Source organism: Nicotiana tabacum, chromosome 24 (genome assembly GCF_000715075.1).
Source record: "Nicotiana tabacum cultivar K326 chromosome 24, ASM71507v2, whole genome shotgun sequence".
In the NCBI taxonomy this organism is placed as follows: domain Eukaryota; kingdom Viridiplantae; phylum Streptophyta; class Magnoliopsida; order Solanales; family Solanaceae; genus Nicotiana; species Nicotiana tabacum.
In genome coordinates, this window is record NC_134103.1 from 52,593,945 (window position 1) to 52,609,908 (window position 15,964).

Here is a 15,964-nt window from a genome sequence, read left to right on the forward strand (position 1 = left end):
CTCAAGGGCATAACAAAGATAGGTGAGCAAAGAGATTTAAAGCATTATTGTGCCTATACGTATAAAAAAAATTAGGGATTGGTTGGTTTTATGCTTTCTCTAAATAAGGTAATGGTAGTATTATTGTCAGTACCAAGATGTTATGAAATCTAGTATAAAGGAGTACAATGACAACAATAGACTCAAAAATCCAAAAACTACATCATACTATCTAATATGTTTCCTTTGCTACAAAAGTACAATTTTGCAATCATTTAAACTTTTAAAAAAGAATTGTGCTCAGCTTTCTCTTCAAAATACCTCTTGTTTCTTTCAAGCCATGTATTAAAAAGGATGCACACAGAAATAAATTTCATATCAATCTGCCTCTGTTGTCCACTTTCTCTCCAAACCTGCATAATAATAATTGCTGATATCTTGTGGCATTACTCAGCTTACTCCAAACAGATTGAAAACTTTAGGAGGAACATTTGACTTCCAAATCAATTTTCATGGCCCTTCATCCTACCAACCCTTAACCTAACTAAATCTGAAAATCTGTCTTGTTTTCATCTAGCGCCACATATTGTAAATTTTCCAGCAAAATACTAATATTCTCCAGCTCCCAATCATTAAAGTTCCGTCTAAACTGAAGATGGCACTCAGAGTTAGAAATACAATCAGCTACTATTATAATTCAAGAAATTGGTCTTTGAATACCCCAACTTCCTGCCAATGATCTAACCAAACTATGTTATGCTTCATATCCCCCGATTTTAATCTTGTAAGTTATTGGAATTCAACACAAAGATTACATATTTACCTTCATAAAGTTGTCCTATTAGGCATGGATATAGAACATGATTGAGAGTCCAATGATTCTCCTTTCCGTACTTTGTGACAATGACTATGTTCAGATGCAAAACTTCCATTGCCTTTCGTCCCCGCCTCAACTATATCATATATTCCGGCAATCACCATAAGCGTAGGCTTTAGACATGTACCAGAAAAAGAAGCCATTGATGTCTCTCCATCTATCAATCAACTTATACACAAATGTATGAATTAAAAATTAATGCACATTACAATTACATAAGGAAATTTTTTGAGGTTATCATTATTACTGAATACACCTGGAGGCCATTAGCTTCTCTCTTTGTTAAGTTATGTAAGCATGATTGAAGGAAAGATATGGTATTCTTATCAACATAACACATACCTTAACTCCTAATTTTGATAACCTCAAAACTTCTCACACCCAATACAATCAGACAAAGAAATATTATTCAGGTAAATAATATAGCCAAATAATAAATTTGGAGTGTTAGAACGGCACCTACCTTATTTAAGTTGGAGCAGTACTCCAAGCCTTGTCCAAAAATCTCTCGTGGACTTGTTGAAGCAAAACTCCTGCAGCCTTTTCCCAGAGCAAAGCTGTCGCATCCTTTTTTCTAGTCATGATTCATACCATACGCGAGAAGCAATTAAAGCAGAAGGGCCCAAAAAATGAAAGAAAAGCTTAAAAGAAAATCAAAGGATCAAGATTTCTCTTGCTTTATGCCAAAACTCATTCAAAATGCAAACATTATATAATATTCACTAAATACTCCAAAAATGTTAAGCTATTGACATTGCCGAATGTCAATGTGTGTTCAATCTCGTAAGAGAGCAGGAAAAACTCTTGAATTTTTGGTTCGCCTGCCATAGTTGTACATTACCTAAGTACTTTGCTTTTGTGCACAAAAATTATAAACAACATTAAACTGCTAAAAGATTAAAAAATTAAGAAGGTTAACAATGGAGTACTCAATTTATATGATCGAAAAAAATAAGTAAATTCAAATGAAGCATGAAAGCCGGGAACGAAGGATGGTATGAACAGACATACCTTACAAATGAGAAGAAGAACACTTAACTTAAAGGCTCAGTTGCAAGCAATGAAACTGCAGTACATATGGCTTGAAGCATTAAAAGAGATATAATAACAAACCAAAGAGAAGAAAAAAAGCACAAGAAAATGTTATAAAGCTGTAACTACATGAAGAAATTCCAGTAGCAGTATATATATGCCATATATACTATGGTGATACTGGCACTATGATTTGGTTGAGAAACTTTCTAAGAAAGTGGTTAGAGGTGAAAACCTCTATTGATTTCTTCTTTGTCTGTAAACCTCAATAAGTTGAGCATCTATAGTCCTCACCAGCACATTTCATGTCTGTTTATATCATCTTATTTGCACTTGCTTGCTTCTCAAATTCAATACTATATTTTGATGAATTTAACATTTGATTATACATACGTCAAAGTTTTTAGAGATTAAATAGCAAAGATACATTATAGGCGATTATTTTGCATATCCCCTTCATTTGATGATCATATTTTGGTGGGGGTTTTTTTCATGATCACTACATTGTTGAACCAATGTTATATGCATATGTCGCTTCAAATAGAAAACAATAACGTAGAGAAGATTGAAAATTATGACCTAAACTATAACATTAATTGAAAGACATTGTTGTCGAATCCTAACACCCTAGTGATATAATAGGGGAATATATGATAATAGTAGTTCAAAATATTTAGATCAGTATATCTGAACTACGCGAAAATCTGAGTGGCGAAGAATATTAGAAAAGTACCTCAATCTCGTAATGGCATTTTCTGTTCGTATTCCTTGTACGTCAACACCTATATTTGTTGAGCGGACAAGTTTATTTGTCCTCGTATTCCTTGTGCGTCCACACCTATATTAATTGAGCGCACAGACTCTAGGTGCATCAAACATAATTTTTTTTAAAATACAATTAGATTAATCAAATAAACCATGAGAATAACTGGTAAGCATAATCGGAAAAAATTCTTTGAAAAGGATTACATACCAAAATTTGTTGGGTGCACCGAAGCAGTTTGTGATTCCTGATTTTGTTTTTCGTCGAATAGTTCATGATTTGTAAAGTAAGTATGCCGTGGGTAAATAATGAATACATTATCAGGGAATTAGAGATATTGTTTCAAATAAAAACTATAGAACAAAGAAGGTAGAGAGGGCGATTGAAAAGATGGAGAAGCACAGGGAAATTGGAAGATATAGAAGGGGAGTAATTAGGGGAAAAGGGAGTAACAAATCGTTGCCATACAACCGTTGTGAGAGAATGTTGAGTAGATGGGGAAGTACTGATAATTTGCAAGAGATTACAGAACCGGTGTTCATGTGAAGCGATTTTGGTGTATTTTGAGATGAAAATTGCGTTTTAAAAAGGCCAAAGTAATTTCTCATAGATTATTCTTCTTACATCATTATCGATATTTCTTAGTATATACAGTATAAGTATTTTATAATTAAGATCATCATCTATTAAATAAGTATTTATTTTATCATATGATTTGCTAAACATATTCCTTTTAATCTCTATGTCTATTATCCTTATTCATCATATTATAATAAGTTATTTTAATCATCTTTTCTGGTCACTACCATAATTTTTTGCTTCAATCAGTTACCCTAACAGCGCTTCAACTTTTGTTTACTCCCCTAAACGGCCTCTCTGCCTACCGGTTTCAACCTTAGGATGCATAGAGTAGTTGTATTTTTACTTATATTTTCTAATTTTTGTGTGATTTTTTCATTTCCTCGTATCCATTCTGTAGTTTTTCGTTGTTTATTATTTACTCGTTTTGCTCCTACTTTATTTTTACATGGTGTGGTAAACCACCAGTGTGTTCTTGTTATTATGTGTGGGTATAATTTGTCTAAAAATGGCATTCCTAGTAACATATCTTTCGTAGTGAATTCAAAGTTATATATTTCTTCTATAGTTAATATTTTATCCCATATTTGTATTTTTACATTTTTGGCTTTGTAGTTAATCATACTACCTTCATTATTAAATCCTGTTACTACCATAGGTGTTTTTAATTTTTCCCATTTATCTGTTGGTAAACAATTATATTTACATATATTAGCTTCTGCTCCTGTATCTATCATTGGTGTATAGTATCTATTATAATATCCTTCTACTATGACTTTTGCGAGTATATATATTTTCATTCTTCTGTTCTTTTTATTATTATTTTCTTATCTTTATATGTTATTGTTAATTGCTTATCTCCTAGGCTGTATGGTTTTACTTTTTCTAACCATTTTATTCCTAGTGTAATATTTTCATTTTTATTTTCTTGATATATTTTAAATTGTATTATTAGAGGTATTCCTCCAATAATTATTTCTTTTTCTGTTATTTCTTCATTTATTATTAATTCTTTAGGTAATTCAGGGCATAATTGTTCAGTAGTTATTATTTCAGTTTCTGTTACTAATTCTCTTGTGATATAGTTTTCTTCTTGTCCTGTATTTATTAATATTTGATATTTTCTTTGTTCCATGATTCCAGTTATATAGTAGTGGTATGTATTTATTTTTTCTTTTGAGTTTTTTATTAAATTTTTTGGGATTATATATTCTCTTCTTGTTGTACTTATTCTTGATGATATTGGTGTTTTCTAAGTTAATTGGTTTGGTATACTTGATGTACTTAATCTTTCTTTTACTATTTCTAAATCTTCTTCCATGTCAATTTCTTTATAACTATATTCATTATTATCAATAACTGTAACTATTCTTTCAAACGGGTTTTCTATTTTGATTTTATTAATTTTATTTTTTGCTGCTATTTTATGTTTTGTTGTTAAGACGTATAGATTTTTACATCTAGCTGTAAATATTTTACTTCCGGGTGTTAATTCTATTCCTGACATTTTCCAGTATAGTGCTAATGATTTATCTATATTCTTATCGTTTATTGCTATTGAATAGTTGGCACTTATTATGAATTTGAATTTTTGATATATGAGATTTTCTTTTATTGCACTTATTATGCTTTTTTCTATAGGTTGAATTATTCTATCATCTGCTAAATATATTTCTATAGGGGTATCTATTCCTTCCCTGAAACATGCTTTTATTAGTATTTCAGTTCCTCCTAGGTGTACATATTTAATTGGGTTTTTTGCCTGTATATATATTTTCATTCTTCTGTTCTTTTTATTATTATTTTCTTATCTTTATATGTTATTGTTAATTGCTTATCTCCTAGGCTGTATGGTTTTACTTTTTCTAACCATTTTATTCCTAGTGTAATATTTTCATTTTTATTTTCTAGATATATTTTAAATTGTATTATTAGAGGTATTCCTCTGTTCCTATGAGTGTTCTTTCTATATATCCTGGTGTTTCTATCATTCCTATTTTATTATCTACCAATTGTTTAGATACATATCCTATCCATAGTTGGATTGTTTTATTTATATCTGCTACGCAATCTAAATCTAAAAAGTTATATTGTTCTGATATTGGTTTTGGTGTCCATTTTTTATTTAATCTACTATCCCATAGTGTATTATATCTATCATGTTGTTCATAGTTAGCTGTATAATAATTTGGGTATAATCCTTTTGGATTTTTTACGCCTGATGTACTGGGTTTTTCTTCCATATTTACATCTCCTGTATTTACTTCTATATTTTTTGTTTTTTCTATACTTTCTAAAAGTTCTGTATATGTTTCACTTATTTCGCTTGATTCTGACTTTTGATCATCTATATTGTTATCTATTTCTTCAATTCTGGGAGTTGTTTCTTCTGTTTGTAATATTTGTTTAAATTTATTTATTTCATCTGTTAATTCTATTTCTTTGTTTTTCTCTCTTTGTTTATTTTCATATAGTGCTTTTAACATGTTTAATTCTTTTTCTAGTGCTATAATTTTTGTGTTTTTTATTTCTTCTAATTGTTGTATTTCTTTGTTTGCTTGGTTCTTAATAATTTCAATTTCTTTTTTCTTATCGATTTCTTCATTTTCTTTACTTATTCTAATCATAGCTATCAAGCTACCTTCTAATCTTGCTGTTTCTTTTTCTATCATTAGGTATAATTGGTCTCCTATTTTTTTATATCTTCTGCCTAAATTTGAAAAAAATATTTTTATTTTCAATCCATCTTGGTTTTCATATGTTTTTTCGTCTACAGCAAATTCTTCTTTGTTCATTTTTAATCTATAGCTCTGATACCATTTTTACGGTCCCTTCTATTTCTATTTGATTTCATTTTTTATTTAGTCAAATGTAAAGGCTTTTTCATAAAATTCTCTTTGTAGTGGGATTAGTCTAATTATTTCTGATATACATTCTAATATATATTCTATATATTCTATATCTTGGGTTCTTTGGTATTGGTATTCCTCCAATAATTATTTCTTTTTCTGTTATTTCTTCATTTATTATTAATTCTTTAGGTAATTCAGGGCATAATTGTTCAGTAGTTATTATTTCAGTTTCTGTTACTAATTCTCTTGTGATATAGTTTTCTTCTTGTCCTGTATTTATTAATATTTGATATTTTCTTTGTTCCATGATTCCAGTTATATAGTAGTGGTATGTATTTATTTTTTCTTTTGTGTTTTTTATTAAATTTTTTGGGATTATATATTCTCTTCTTGTTGTACTTATTCTTGATGATGTTGGTGTTTCCTAAGTTAATTGGTTTGGTATACTTGATGTACTTAATCTTTCTTTTACTATTTCTAAATCTTCTTCCATGTCAATTTCTTTATAACTATATTCATTATTATCAATAACTGTAACTATTCTTTCAAACGGGTTTTCTATTTTGATTTTATTAATTTTATTTTTTGCTGCTATTTTATGTTTTGTTGTTAAGACGTATAGATTTTTACATCTAGCTGTAAATATTTTACTTCCGGGTGTTAATTCTATTCCTGACATTTTCCAGTATAGTGCTAATGATTTATCTATATTCTTATCGTTTATTGCTATTGAATAGTTGGCACTTATTATGAATTTGAATTTTTGATATATGAGATTTTCTTTTATTGCACTTATTATGCTTTTTTCTATAGGTTGAATTATTCTATCATCTGCTAAATATATTTCTATAGGGGTATCTATTCCTTCCCTGAAATATGCTTTTATTAGTATTTCAGTTCCTCCTAGGTGTACATATTTAATTGGGTTTTTTGCCTTTATATCTTGCATTTCTTTATTTATTATTTTTTTATTTATTATTGGTATTTTGGCTTTTCCTTTTGTATATTTACAGTCAATTATATGTTCTTTTTGACTAACCACGTAATATTCTTCTTTTTGTCTTTTGAACCAATTTTTTATTGTAGGTACTTCAAATATTTTTTCGATACTGAGGTCTAATTCTTTTCCTTTTATTTGTTCAAATATATTATTATCAAATATAATTTTTTGTTCTGAGGATTCTTCATCTTTATATTCTTCTCGTGTTATTACTTCTATTTCTTTTTCGGTCATTAGGTTTCATCATCTTCTTTAGTTATTTCATCTTCTATTTCATCTTCTATATCTGATATTTCATATACACTATCTTCACTATCTAGTTCATAATCTTCATATTCCACCTGCATATATTCTTCATCATTAATTATGATTTCAGTTATTTGTTTTTTCTTTAAGTTCCTAGGTGCTTTACAGTCTTTAGCTATATGTCCTAATTTTTCACAGTTATAACAAGTACATTCTGTTAGTTTCTTTTTTGGTCTAAATGGTCTTTTAGCCTGATAATTTTTTACATAATATCTTTTTCTTGGTTTTTTATTTTTATATTTTGACTTATATTTATTATATTTCTTTATTTTCCATTTTTTATTCTATTTATCTGTATCTGTACATCCGAATTGTGGAGCTGTTTTATTTTTACAACATCTTAAAATTTTTATTAATGTTTTTTCTATTTTTGTTTCTTCTTTATATTTTTCACATATTTGTACAAACCATTGTTGTAGAAATTTTATTCTAGCTCCTAAAGTATCTGTTAATCCTGCTTCATTCCAATCTTTTATTATTTTAGAATTAAAAGGTTCTGGTAATTTTGTAAAATATAATTTTCTTATTTCATTACTTTCTTCTGTATTATATGTCCCTTTATAATAATATTCTCTAAATGCACAAGTATATTCGTCTATATAGCACATATTACATATTGCTAATTTTGTTATCAGATTTCTATTTGTTTGTTTTTCCTTATTTTGTTCTTCAATTTCTGTAGTCATACTACTAAATTCGTTTCTTATGGCTATTTCATGTTTGTATAATATTTCTATATTTGTTGTTGCTATTTCACCATTAAATTTTTTATTACTTCTTAAGGTATCTATACTTTCTCTAGTTAAATTGTGTAACCATAATTTTGCTGTTCCTATGAGTGTTCTTTCTATATATCCTGGTGTTTCTACCATTCCTATTTTATTATCTACCAATTGTTTAGATACATATCCTATCCATAGTTGGATTGTTTTATTTATATCTGCTACGCAATCTAAATCTAAAAAGTTATATTGTTCTGATATTGGTTTTGCTGTCCATTTTTTATTTAATCTACTATCCCATAGTGTATTATATCTATCATGTTGTTCATAGTTAGCTGTATAATAATTTGGGTATAATCCTTTTGGATTTTTTACGCCTGATGTACTGGGTTTTTCTTCCATATTTACATCTCCTGTATTTACTTCTATATTTTTTGTTTTTTCTATACTTTCTAAAAGTTCTGTATATGTTTCACTTATTTCGCTTGATTCTGACTTTTGGTCATCTATATTGTTATCTATTTCTTCAATTCTGGGAGTTGTTTCTTCTGTTTGTAATATTTGTTTAAATTTATTTATTTCATCTGTTAATTCTATTTCTTTGTTTTTCTCTCTTTGTTTATTTTCATATAGTGCTTTTAACATGTTTAATTCTTTTTCTAGTGCTATAATTTTTGTGTTTTTTATTTCTTCTAATTGTTGTATTTCTTTGTTTGCTTGGTTCTTAATAATTTTAATTTCTTTTTTCTTATCGATTTCTTCATTTTCTTTACTTATTCTAGTCATAGCTGTCAAGCTATCTTCTAATCTTGCTGTTTTAATAATTTTTTACATAATATCTTTTTCTTGGTTTTTTATTTTTATATTTTAACTTATATTTATTATATTTCTTTGTTTTCCATTTTTTATTCTATTTATCTGTATCTGTACATCCGAATTGTGGTGCTGTTTTATTTTTACAACATCTTAAGTTTTTTATTAATGTTTTTTCTATTTTTGTTTCTTCTTTATATTTTTCACATATTTGTACAAACCATTGTTGTAGAAATTTTATTCTAGCTCCTAAAGTATCTGTTAATCCTGCTTCATTCCAATCTTTTATTATTTTAGAATTAAAAGGTTCTGATAATTTTGTAAAATATAATTTTCTTATTTCTTTACTTTCTTCTGTATTATATGTCCCTTTATAATAATATTCTCTAAATGCACAAGTATATTCGTCTATATAGCACATATTACATATTGCTAATTTTGTTATCAGATTTCTATTTGTTTGTTTTTCCTTATTTTGTTCTTCAATTTCTGTAGTCATACTACTAAATTCGTTTCTTATGGCTATTTCATATTTGTATAATATTTCTATATTTGTTGTTGCTATTTCACCATTAAATTTTTTATTACTTCTTAAGGTATCTATACTTTCTCTAGTTAAATTGTGTAACCATAATTTTGCTGTTCCTATGAGTGTTCTTTCTATATATCCTGGTATTTCTACCATTCCTATTTTATTATCTACCAATTGTTTAGATACATATCCTATCCATAGTTGGATTGTTTTATTTATATCTGCTACGCAATCTAAATCTAAAAAGTTATATTGTTCTGATATTGGTTTTGCTGTCCATTTTTTATTTAATCTACTATCCCATAGTGTATTATATCTATCATGTTGTTCATAGTTAGCTGTATAATAATTTGGGTATAATCCTTTTGGATTTTTTACGCCTGATGTACTGGGTTTTTCTTCCATATTTACATCTCCTGTATTTACTTCTATATTTTTTGTTTTTTCTATACTTTCTAAAAGTTCTGTATATGTTTCACTTATTTCGCTTGATTCTAACTTTTGGTCATCTATATTGTTATCTATTTCTTCAATTCTGGGAATTGTTTCTTCTGTTTGTAATATTTGTTTAAATTTATTTATTTCATCTGTTAATTCTATTTCTTTGTTTTTCTCTCTTTGTTTATTTTCATATAGTGCTTTTAACATGTTTAATTCTTTTTCTAGTGCTATAATTTTTGTGTTTTTTATTTCTTCTAATTGTTGTATTTCTTTGTTTGCTTGGTTCTTAATAATTTCAATTTCTTTTTTCTTATCGATTTCTTCATTTTCTTTACTTATTCTAGTCATAGCTGTCAAGCTATCTTCTAATCTTGCTGTTTTGATAATTTTTTACATAATATCTTTTTCTTGGTTTTTTATTTTTATATTTTGACTTATATTTATTATATTTCTTTGTTTTCCATTTTTTATTCTATTTATCTGTATCTGTACATCCGAATTGTGGTGCTGTTTTATTTTTACAACATCTTAAGTTTTTTATTAATATTTTTTCTATTTTTGTTTCTTCTTTATATTTTTCACATATTTGTACAAACCATTGTTGTAGAAATTTTATTCTAGCTCCTAAAGTATCTGTTAATCCTGCTTCATTCCAATCTTTTATTATTTTAGAATTAAAAGGTTCTGGTAATTTTGTAAAATATAATTTTCTTATTTCTTTACTTTCTTCTGTATTATATGTCCCTTTATAATAATATTCTCTAAATGCACAAGTATATTCGTCTATATAGCACATATTACATATTGCTAATTTTGTTATCAGATTTCTATTTGTTTGTTTTTTCTTATTTTGTTCTTCAATTTCTGTAGTCATACTACTAAATTCGTTTCTTATGGCTATTTCATATTTGTATAATATTTCTATATTTGTTGTTGCTATTTCACCATTAAATTTTTTATTACTTCTTAAGGTATCTATACTTTCTCTAGTTAAATTGTGTAACCATAATTTTGTTGTTCCTATGAGTGTTCTTTCTATATATCCTGGTGTTTCTACCATTCCTATTTTATTATCTACCAATTGTTTAGATACATATCCTATCCATAGTTGGATTATTTTATTTATATCTGCTACGCAATCTAAATCTAAAAAGTTATATTGTTCTGATATTGGTTTTGGTGTCCATTTTTTATTTAATCTACTATCCCATAGTGTATTATATCTATCATGTTGTTCATAGTTAGCCGTATAATAATTTGGGTATAATCCTTTTGGATTTTTTACGCCTGATGTACTGGGTTTTTCTTCCATATTTACATCTCCTGTATTTACTTCTATATTTTTTATTTTTTCTATACTTTCTAAAAGTTCTGTATATGTTTCACTTATTTCGCTTGATTCTGACTTTTGGTCATCTATATTGTTATCTATTTCTTCAATTCTGGGAGTTGTTTCTTCTGTTTGTAATATTTGTTTAAATTTATTTATTTCATCTGTTAATTCTATTTCTTTGTTTTTCTCTCTTTGTTTATTTTCATATAGTGCTTTTAACATGTTTAATTCTTTTTCTAGTGCTATAATTTTTGTATTTTTTATTTCTTCTAATTGTTGTATTTCTTTGTTTGCTTGGTTCTTAATAATTTTAATTTCTTTTTTCTTATCGATTTTTTCATTTTCTTTACTTATTCTAGTCATAGCTGTCAAGCTATCTTCTAATCTTGCTGTTTCTTTTTCTATCATTAGGTATAATTGGTCTCCTATTTTTTTATATCTTCTGCCTAAATTTGAAAAAAATATTTTTATTTTCAATCCATCTTGGTTTTCATATATTTTTTCGTCTACAGCAAATTCTTCTTTGTTCATTTTTAATCTATAGCTCTGATACCATTTTTACGGTCCCTTCTATTTCTATTTGATTTCATTTTTTATTTAGTCAAATGTAAAGGCTTTTTCATAAAATTGTCTTTGTAGTGGGATTAGTCTAATTATTTATGATATACATTCTAATGTATATTCTATATATTCTATATCTTGGGTTCTTTGGTATTCTTCTATATTATTTTTTACTAGATTTATCAGTAAATTTATATTATCGGTAGTTTGTTGCCAATATTGTAGATATGTATGATTCATTATGTGTTATCAAAATATAGATCTAATTCATATAAGTCTGTTGATGGTATAATTAATTCTGTCCAATTTTGATTCATTAGTTCTGTTATTTCAACTTTAAGTAATTTCTCATAGATTATTCTTCTTACATCATTATCGATATTTCTTAGTATATACAGTATAAGTATTTTATAATTAAGATCATCATCTATTAAATAAGTGTTCATTTTATCATATGATTTGCTAAACATATTCCTTTTAATCTCTATGTCTATTATCCTTATTCATCATATTATAATAAGTTATTTTAATCATCTTTTCTGGTCACTACCATGATTTTTTGCTTCAATCAGTTACCCTAACAACGCTTCAACTTTTGTTTACTCCCCTAAACGGCCTCTCTGCCTACCGGTTTCAACCTTAGGATGCATAGCCTAGGAGATAAGCAATTAACAATAACATATAACTCTAAAAGGATGGAATAAACATAAGACAAAAATAAAAATAGAATTAATAGAAGAAAATAGTATAATAACACAAAAACCCTTAAAATATAACTTTGATGATTTAGCAGAATTTAAAATGCATATAAAAGAACTATTAGATAACAATTATATACAAGAAAGTAATAGTAAACATACAAGTCCAGCATTTATAGTAAATAAACATAGTGAACAAAAAAGAGGAAAAAGTAGAATGGTTATAGATTACCGAAATTTAAATGCAAAAACTAAAACATATAATTACCCAATACCTAATAAGATAATAAAAATAAGACAAATACAAGGATATAATTACTTTAGCAAATTTGACTGTAAATCAGGATTTTACCATCTAAAACTAGAAGATGAATCTAAAAAACTAACAGCATTTACAGTACCACAAGGATTTTATGAATGGAATGTTTTACCATTTGGATATAAAAATGCATCAGGAAGATACCAACATTTTATGGATAATTATTTTAACCAACTAGAGAATTGTATAGTATATATAGATGATATATTACTATATTCAAGAACACAAGATGAACATATAAAATTATTAGAAAAATTCATACATATTATAGAAAACTCTGGTATAAGCTTAAGCAAAACCAAAGCAGAAATTATGAAGAATCAGATAGAATTTTTAGGAATACAAATAGATAAAAATGGAATAAAAATGCAAACACACATAGTACAAAAAATAATCAATCTTGATGAAAACATAGATACAAAAAAGAAATTACAATCATTTTTAGGATTAGTAAACCAAGTAAGAGAATATATACCTAAATTAGCAGAAAACCTAAAACCTTTACAGAAAAAACTAAAAAAGGATGTAGAATATGGGTTCGATGAAAAAGATAAGGAACAAATAAGGAAGATCAAAATATTGTGTAAGAAACTACCAAAATTATACTTCCCAGATGAAAATAAGAAATTTATTTATATTGTAGAAACAGATTCGAGTAATCATAGTTATGGAGGAGTTCTTAAATATAAATATGATAAAGAAAAAATAGAACATCATTGCAGATATTATTCAGGATCTTATACTGAACCACAAGAAAGATGGGAAATAAATAGAAAAGAATTATTTGCATTATATAAATGTTTATTAGCATTTGAACCATATATAGTTTATAACAGATTTATTGTAAGAACAGATAATACCCAAGTAAAATGGTGGATAACCAGAAAAGTACAAGATTCAGTTACAACAAAAGAAATATGAAGACTGGTATTAAATATATTAAACTTTACATTTACAATTAAAATAATTACTACTAACAAGAATGTTGTTGCAGATTACTTGTCAAGACAAAGCTACCCAAACTGAACCAGATAATACAATGGAAAATCTATTCTTAGCCATGACTACACTTTGTAAGAAAGTGAAAAGTATGGATGAAGAGATATAGATGATAAAGAAAACAGCTAATAGTCAGCAGCATGACTCAAAAAATGCGGAGATAAGACGATCGGAAGTCTCTAAAACTCCAGAGCTAGAAGGTGACGTTGAGAAACACCTAAAAACTCATAACAGTTTGTTAAATACAGTTGCAGGAAGCAGCACAGCTAGCAGTACATCTGCAAAGAAGAAGGAAGAAATTAAACCCAAATACACAAATATAAATATGAACAATCTATTTTCAAAACCATTCACACAGAAAAATATCCAAAATACCCAGAACAAAATATTCCTACCACCACAAACAAACACCTACAAAGAAAGTCTGAACCAAACCAAAAAGACATACAACCATATAACCCGTACATACATAGACAACATATACAAAATACAAAACTTCCTAAACAAAAACCCAAGATCCCAAACTACCCAAAACCAAAATGAAGATTATATTACCCATTATTTAACAGGATACAATAAACTAATAGTCCTACCAAATATAAATGCAAAACTAGTAGCTACTTGCTACAATTATGGATTACTAGATACTGTATACACACAAACAGGACAGGAGATAGCTACAATACCGGAATTACACAGAGCATTTATGCAATACAGAAGAATAACTAAAGGAACGTTATTCTATATACGATTTTATTCAGCTACAGCAGAGATATTATATGAAGAAATAAAACCTATCATACAAGTTATCAAGATCGGACTTACAAGAGAAATGCTCATACCAGAAAGAATAGAAGAACAAGAAGAGATAGAAAAAATAAATATTCCAGACTTTTATGCAAACAAAAGGATTATTGGAATATCTACTATACTAAATGAACTGGCAAACAACTACCTAAACCAGAATGCAATTTGGAGTTATTATTCAAGAGAACAAACAATGATATATTCAAATTGCAGAGAGATACGAGAAGCAGATATGGAAGAATTAAGACAATGGGTCTTAAGTCTTTTGAAGCCAGAACAACCTACAACCACAAGAGCTATAAGAACGAATTTCATTTCTCCAGAATTATTAACAAGATGTTGCAAACTAATCAGTCACAAATATCCAGACCATATATGCTCAAAATGCAAAGGAGAAGATAACATTGTTCCAGACGTACAACTGGAATAATCAAGAAGAAGATTACTGAAGAAGAAGACGACAAAAGACGACAAAAGCTATGGCAGACAAGATAAAGTAAAAGAATTATTAGATTCTTTTCTTTTCTTTTCTTTTCTTTTCTTTTAATGTTATTTTGTTTTTTGTAAAAGAGTCGTAAAGTAAATAGTTCTTTACTTTACAAAAGTAAGAGCTAGTCTCATGAACAGTAAAGGTCATTCATGAATAGTAAGAGTCAGTCTCATGAACAGTAAATGTCGTTCATGAATAGTAAGAGTCAGTCTCATGAACAGTAAAGGTCGTTCATGAACAGTAAGAGTCACTTTTGTAATCTTTAAATAAGCCTTTCAATTATCAATAAAAAACAGGCTGCAACTTGGCATCCAAATCTCTCTCTTCTCTCCTCTCTTCTCTCTAATATATTCAAAGATAAAATACAGGAAAGCTATGGATAAACAAGAAGATATGAAAGCTATGGATCAACAAGAAGATATCAAGAACTTACAAAAATAGGTATGTCACACTATAATCATGAGTAGCTAAATTGATATATTCCTGATAATCTCTTACATGTAAATTATAATTATCCATCATATAATAGTACTGTTATAGAAATCATCTTGAGTAAGTTTGCCATGAAAATATGCTAAGAGTTAACCATTATTGTAGAAATTTTATTCTAGCTCCTAAAGTATCTGTTAATCCTGCTAAAAAGAACAGAAGAATGAAAATATATATACTCGCAAAAGTCATAGTAGAAGGATATTATAATAGATACTATACACCAATGATAGATACAGGAGCAGAAGCTAATATATGTAAATATAATTGTTTACCAACAGATAAATGGGAAAAATTAAAAACACCTATGGTAGTAACAGGATTTAATAATGAAGGTAGTATGATTAACTACAAAGCCAAAAATGTAAAAAT

At 27.5% G+C, this 15,964-nt stretch overlaps 1 long non-coding RNA gene across 3 annotated transcripts; it reads right to left on the reverse strand.

Annotated features, from left to right (window-relative positions):
- Window positions 1-392: 392 nt before the first annotated feature.
- LOC107759480 (uncharacterized) lies at window positions 393-3,188 on the reverse strand. 3 transcript variants are annotated; one of them, XR_012706888.1, is made up of 5 exons: window positions 2,862-3,188; window positions 2,622-2,726; window positions 1,320-1,922; window positions 803-1,024; window positions 393-519 (listed from the first exon to the last, which is right to left on the reverse strand). It is a non-coding gene; the product is annotated as an uncharacterized LOC107759480 (long non-coding RNA). The 3 variants fall into 3 exon arrangements; XR_012706889.1 differs by having other exon boundaries at window positions 1,320-1,430; window positions 2,622-2,750; XR_012706887.1 differs by having other exon boundaries at window positions 2,622-2,750.
- Between the last annotated feature and the right edge of the window lie 12,776 nt (window positions 3,189-15,964).